The sequence below is a fragment of the Dermacentor silvarum genome, chromosome 2, assembly GCF_013339745.2.
Source record: "Dermacentor silvarum isolate Dsil-2018 chromosome 2, BIME_Dsil_1.4, whole genome shotgun sequence".
Taxonomy (NCBI): Eukaryota; Metazoa; Arthropoda; class Arachnida; order Ixodida; family Ixodidae; genus Dermacentor; species Dermacentor silvarum.
In genome coordinates, this window is record NC_051155.1 from 124010404 (window position 1) to 124017032 (window position 6629).

Sequence of the window (6629 nt, forward strand, 5' to 3'; positions counted from 1 at the left end):
CCAGCTGCGGAATTAGACGACGACGCTTGAGACAATGCTGATGATGATAGTTTTCTGTACACAGGAGACGGACAGTCGCTTTTTCGTTTCGCCTAGTCATATAAAGCTTCCCTTTAAATAGACGAAAAACTGTTTCATTGAGAAATGTATTTTTTTTATTTTCCCCCCCCCATTGGAGCTTCAGAATTACTAAAATTTATTTCTTCATGACAAATCACTGATACAGATTTGTAATTGTTTATATAGTTGCAGCGCCGGTTACAGAAATGGTAAATGGTAGAGAAACAGCCACTTGCTGGTTCCACGACGATCACGACGAAGACGTCGATTGTCAGCGTTTATGTGGTTAACGCGTAAAATAATATCTTTCCTGTTTTCCCACTATAGCCACCACCTCCTATTTAGCCTATCCCAAACGAAGGATTTACGTCATTTTCTACGTCACAAGTGCCACCACCACCAACGCGGTGGTACACACAAGGCCAGGTTGCAGAGCTGGAGCGAATATGTTGATGGCAGAGATCTCAAACCCATGCAGTGGCGCGTGCTCTCTAAAGGTTCCTGACCCCCCCCCCCCCCCCAAAAAAAAAAAAAAAAAAAAAAAAAAAAAACACGATGGCGTTCACAAATGCATTGAAGGCTTTAGGCGCGCAACTATCACTCAATCAAATGGTTATTACAGTACCCAGGAACAGCCACAGAGCTTTCGTACTGGTGCACTTGAAATGTAATACGCGAGAGAAAGTGCACAAGGAAGACAAATGTGATAGACAAAATAATGTGAGATAAAAAAAAGACAGGGAAACAGAAAAAGAAGAGGCGGCGTAAAATGCAGTTAATTATACAGCATGATTATCTACTAATGTCAAAACACTGTACACGAACTCTGAAATATGTGAATGCATTCGGAGTACTTATAACATGTATTTTGGAGTCGAACCGTAGGACAGTCGCTAATGCAACAAGGCCGCGTAGAAAACGCCGAATTCTACGTGGTGTACTTTTGAGAAACCGATAAGTGCACACGATCAAGAAGCTTTGGAGAATGTATAATGTCATGTACCACCTTACAGAAGACAAGAAGATCTGATTTGATACGTCTTGATTTCAGAGGTGCGAGTACAGGCGTATTTGAGAGAGCATTAATATGGTCACCAGAATGAAAAAAAAAAGCTGTCCTTAAAAATAGATATCAATTTACTCCGGACACGTTCAATGAGGTGCGGATAAGATTTGCGCGTTCCCCCCCCCCCTCCCCCCCCCCCCCAAACAACAGAGGCATACTGTAGTAGTGGAAGGAACATAGCAGAATGCAATTTCAGAAAGGCAGCAGGAGAGTGGAAGTCATGCGATATACAACAAATAATTCCAAGAGCACGCAAAGCACGTTGTTTTGCATATATAGCGCGTGAAGAGAAGCTTAGCGTTTTCTCGAAGTACAGGTTAAGATATTTCATTTAAACGACTGCATGTAACTACTTAATGCCATAATTTTTAAAGCATTTGAGAGTTTAAAATTTGCACCCGTTTTACAGTCAAATAATTCTTCTTGGAGTTCAGTGCGGTCGGGAACACTCTTGACCGTCTTAAATAACATACGTCGTCAGCGTATACAAGGAACGAAGAGTGTTCAATTGCTTGTGAAATGTCATTTATGAACAGTACGAAGAGAAGAGGGCCAAGAACGGACTCTTGAGCAACTCCGCTAGTGACCTCATAGCTAACAGAGCTCTGTCCATTAATGCCAACGAAATACGGTCCATTGCTTAGGTAATTAGATACCTGTAGGGTAGTATTGGAAGGAGGAATCTCCATTTGCGTGAGATTTGTAATGCGGAGCTGATGGCATACTACATCAAATGCTTTACTTAGGTCGAAGTAAAGAGCGTCTGATTGGTCCCCTAGTTTGTACCACACTGAAAGCATGGATCATATAAATGTTATCGAAATTCGTTGTTGCGGAGTTTTCTCATACAAAGACATGTTGTTCTTCTAATGAAATGTAAAACTTCTAACAACTTTTGACGCAGGGCAGAGGATAGATATAGGCCGGAAGTTAGTAATTGCACTTTTGTCACTTGATTTGTGTATGAGCGCTAGCAGTGCTACCTTCCAAGTGCTAGGAAATGTGCTAGACTGATGGGGACTGTTAAAGATGCTCGAGAGAAAAAGGACAAGTATGCTTCCACCGTCTTAAGCAGTACGGGAAGGATAATAGCCATGTCACAAAAAAGGGAACGTTTCAGCTGCTTCTTATACTTGAAATCAAGGTCTTCAGTGACTGATAGCGTACATACAATAGCAGACTGACTAGGAAGATTACTTGAGGTAAAAGCATTTTTTGCACCAAACACAGGACAGAAATGTTCTGAAAAGACATCAACAGTGTTGGAGACAACATTGCCATTTTCATCAACAAGACATACATCTTCAGCGCTCTTTTTGGTAGAGTGAGAGCGCACGTAGTTCCAGGAATATTTCGAATTGTGTATCATGCTGGCTTCAACACGTTCAATGTGGTCGTAGTGATCATTGCTATGATAAAAAAGTTGTCGCAGTTTCACCTGAAAGGCGAAGCATCAATTGCGATAGCAAATTTGTAGAGAGCTATACGGAGTAATGATAGTAGCTTTATCAGCTGTATAAACTTGGACATGCAGCAGCACCGGCAACACGCAGAACTGTTGTCGACGCCGTCGGCGTTTTGCCCGCGTTCGCTCAAAATGCGTGCGGCGTTGGTGACTGTTGCCGGAGCCTCTGATTTAAATAGGCACTTGGTGCCACAGCTAAACGTCGCCTCCCTTCCCTCCCCCATGGCCTCTCGCGCGTCGGAAGAAGGCGCGTTTGCTCTACATATATGGTGATTGTAAAGGAGGAAAGAGACGCCTACTTCTGCAGCCCTTAAAGGGAGCACGGCGCAGAACGCGCGTTTGTTCTCCGCCGCGCGTTCACTCCCCGTGAAAGCGCGCGTCCCTCGCGCCCTTTCACTCGCACATACAGCGTTCGGCGGCGCGCGGCGACGATTTCATCTCCATTGACGTCATACGGAACCTCACGGCGACGGCGACGGCGACGGCGACGCCGACGGCAGAAATCTGCTTTTGAGTGTCCATATAATTGCTATCGCAATAATATGCCAAGACAACGACAGCGCCTAAATTCAAGTTTCCACTTATCTAGGCGTGTTTGCCCCGCTTTTTGGTGTGCACGGTATTCCCATTTTATTGTCGTGTTTAGTTTTTTAGAAAACCAACGACGGAACTTTGACTTTTTTTTTTAGTTCTTGTGGGTATGGATATGCGCATGCCATCTTCAATGACTTTTGTAAACAAATTAAGTTGTTCATCATCATGGGCTGTCCCATCTACGAACGACCAGTCAGTGTTTGCAAGGTAGTGGTGCAAGCCAGCGTAGTCTTCCTGGGAAAACTTCAAGCTGCGCATCGTGTTGTCATTGGACCGGATGCTGCGTTCTTGTGTTGACAGAGTTAAAGAAAACAAATTGGACTAATGCTACGCATCTGTTGTCATTGGACCGGATGCTGCGTTCTTGTGTTGACAGAGTTAAAGAAAACAAATGGAACTTGTTTGTCGCAACCAGATGAACGTTGTACGCATGACGGAAACATTAGCGCGTGAGGGAAAGCGCGCGAGGGACGCGCGCTTTCACGGGGAGCGAACGCATGGCGGAGAGCAAACGCGCGTTCTGCGCCGTGCTCCCTGAAGGGCTGCAGAATTAAGCGTCCCTTTCCTCCTTTACAATCACCATATATATAGAGCAAACGCGACTTCTTCCCGTCGCGCGAAAGGCTGTGGGGGGACGGGAGGGAGGGAGGGAGGGGAGGCGACGTTTAGTTGCGCCACCAAATGCGTATTTATATGAACATGCAGCAGCACCGGCAACACGCAGAACTGTTGTCGACGCCGTCGGCGTTTTGCCCGCGTTCGCACAAAATGCGTGCGGCGTTTGTGACTGCTGCCGGAGCATCTGATATAAATAGGCACTTGGTGCCGCAGCTAAACGTCGCCTCCCTTCCCTCCCCCTCCGCGGCCTTTCGCGCGTCGGAAGAAGGCGCGTTTGCTCTACATATATGGTGATTGTAAAGGAGGAAAGAGACGCCTACTTCTGCAGCCCTTAAGGGAGCACGGCGCAGAACGCGCGTTTGTTCTCCGCCGTGGGTTCACTCCCCGTGAAAGCGCGCGTCCCTCGCGCCCTTTCACTCGCACATACAGCGTTCGGCGGCGCGCGGCGACGATTTCATCTCCATTGACGTCATACGGAACCTCACGGCGACGGCGGCGACGCCGACGGCAGAAATGTGCTTTGGAGTGTCCATATAATTGCTATCGCAATAAAATGGTGCGAGGCGAGAAGGTGGTAAAGACTTTGGACGCTGCTCGACGAGCGTCCCGTTCTGATCTCGTCGAAAACTTCCAAGCCGCCCCCAGAGGCACCGCCAGCAGTCACCAACGCCGCGCGCGTTCGGTGCGAACGCGGGCAAAACGTCGACGGCGTCGACAACAGTTCTGCGCGTTGCTGGTGTTTCTGCATGTCCAAGTTTGTATTATACAGCTGATAAAACTACTTTCCTCACTCCGTATAGCTCTCGACTAATTTGCTATCGCAATTGATGCTTCGCCTTTCGGGTGAAACTGCGCCATTTTATTCATTGCACGTTTAGTTTAAAAAAAGAAAGAAAGAAAAAGTAGCGCTTATTACTTTTCCTTGAACGTTTAGTTTACTGAGTGGTGAGAATCTCAACCTTGCTTCATTTTTTACAGATGCAGGTCATGAAATCTGACACAGCCATGTTTAAGTACTACCGCATAACTCCGAAGAAGTTAAAGGGATCTGCACAGTATTGTGAAGAATAGCTTGAGAAAGTATTTCTTGTGCAGAAAGCCATTCTGCTCTGAAGAGAGGCTTGCCATCACTTTGAGGTGTAGTAATATCTAACCACATGAACCACGCTAAGGTGATTGTAGTTAAGGAAAACGTTGATTGCAAATTTGTGTTGTTCTTCATGTATCTATCGGCAATTAAGGACGTAGCCATGCTGTTCCGAATCGGCCATGAAATGTGTCGAAATATAATTCACCTAGACATTCAGAGCAATCTGGAAACACCTGCAGCATTAACCTATATGTCTGTAAGAGAAACGACCACTCCACGTATTTTCTAGGAGTGTATAACAATGCAAGTTTATGCAAAGACACATTTCTAAAATAAAGTGTAAACGCTGTATGAACATCAAAGGCTCTCATAGACATTGAAGTTAAATCTGAAGGACCGACGACCAACGTAAACTTTTTTTTTGGTTGATGGTCCTCAATACTTGGAATGAACCACAGTCACTGGTAATAAACGACATAGTGAATATTGATTCCATTTTTTTACATGTATTTGTGCGCTGCCCATCAAGCAGCATAAGCACAGTAATAAATTTGTGTTCCTTCTCTTTGGGTGCCAGGGTACAAACAATATGAGGAAGTTGCGCGTATATTTGGCACACGTTGGAATTTTCCCAACTGCCTTGGCGCCGTTGACGGCAAACACGTTGCAGTAATGGCACCACCAAACTCGGGAAGCAACTACTTCAACTACAAGGTATACAATCTGCTGAAAAGCTCTCGCACTGACACACAGTATTCGACCTAAGTTACTCCTAAATTTGCCAGGGTGTGCTTAGAATCAATTAAAAATAAGGTCATGACTTGTTTCACGCATTCCTTTTGTTACAGGGGACGTTCTGCACTTACCCAAAGGCGTACGAGAAAGGTAGACAAATATTCAGATAAAAATTGTGCTGTACTTCTGTTCTAACGATATATTTGTTTTCTCTTCCTCAGCTTCAAGCTAATGCGAATGAGCAAATGGACTATTTTCAGGAGTGCTCTTACTTGTGCGTGATTTGCCTCCTAGCATCGCATGTTTTGCAACTGTCCGCAAGTGTATATAGTCCTTATGTCAGCAAGTCTTCGAACTTGAAAAAAAGCACACCAAAAGCGATAATGGTCCAATTTTTGGAGCAGTTGTCTGGGCACTAGATAGCTGGCAAAGTGTTAATGCGGTGAGGTGGCAGCACTGTTATCGGTAATGCAGCTTAACTGTGTATTAATTGAATTGTTTCTCTTTAAGCCACCTTGTTGAGCTCATCGAATGGAAGCGCGTGCGGCGCAAGGAAAGTGAACGCGCAACTTTGCTTTTTGTGGAAGTAACCGAGCAGAGCACCCTATGTGCCCCTACGATACGCGACACCTTGTAAACAAAAGGCAGCGCGTCTTCATTCCAAGCATGCTGACGCTTATATCCGCACCTCTGTTATTGTTTCCTCTGTGTTCTTTCCCCCTCTGTTATTGCGGCCTATGTGCGAAGAGCACAAATGTATTTATCGCACGAAGATCACGTGCAGTCAAGAAAGTAGAGCACCTAATAAGGGCTTTTACCGTATCACCAATACGGCTGTCGCCAATCCACCTCTTCTCCCAACTTCTGTCGAGGTACGTACTTTGCTTTCCCCTGCATTTTCAGTTAGCTATAGGCGCATAAAGCAGCAAGCCCTTTCCAGTCTTTGTTAGTTCCGCAGACTACTGAGTGTGATGTGCCTAGTATGGCATGCTCTTGATCCA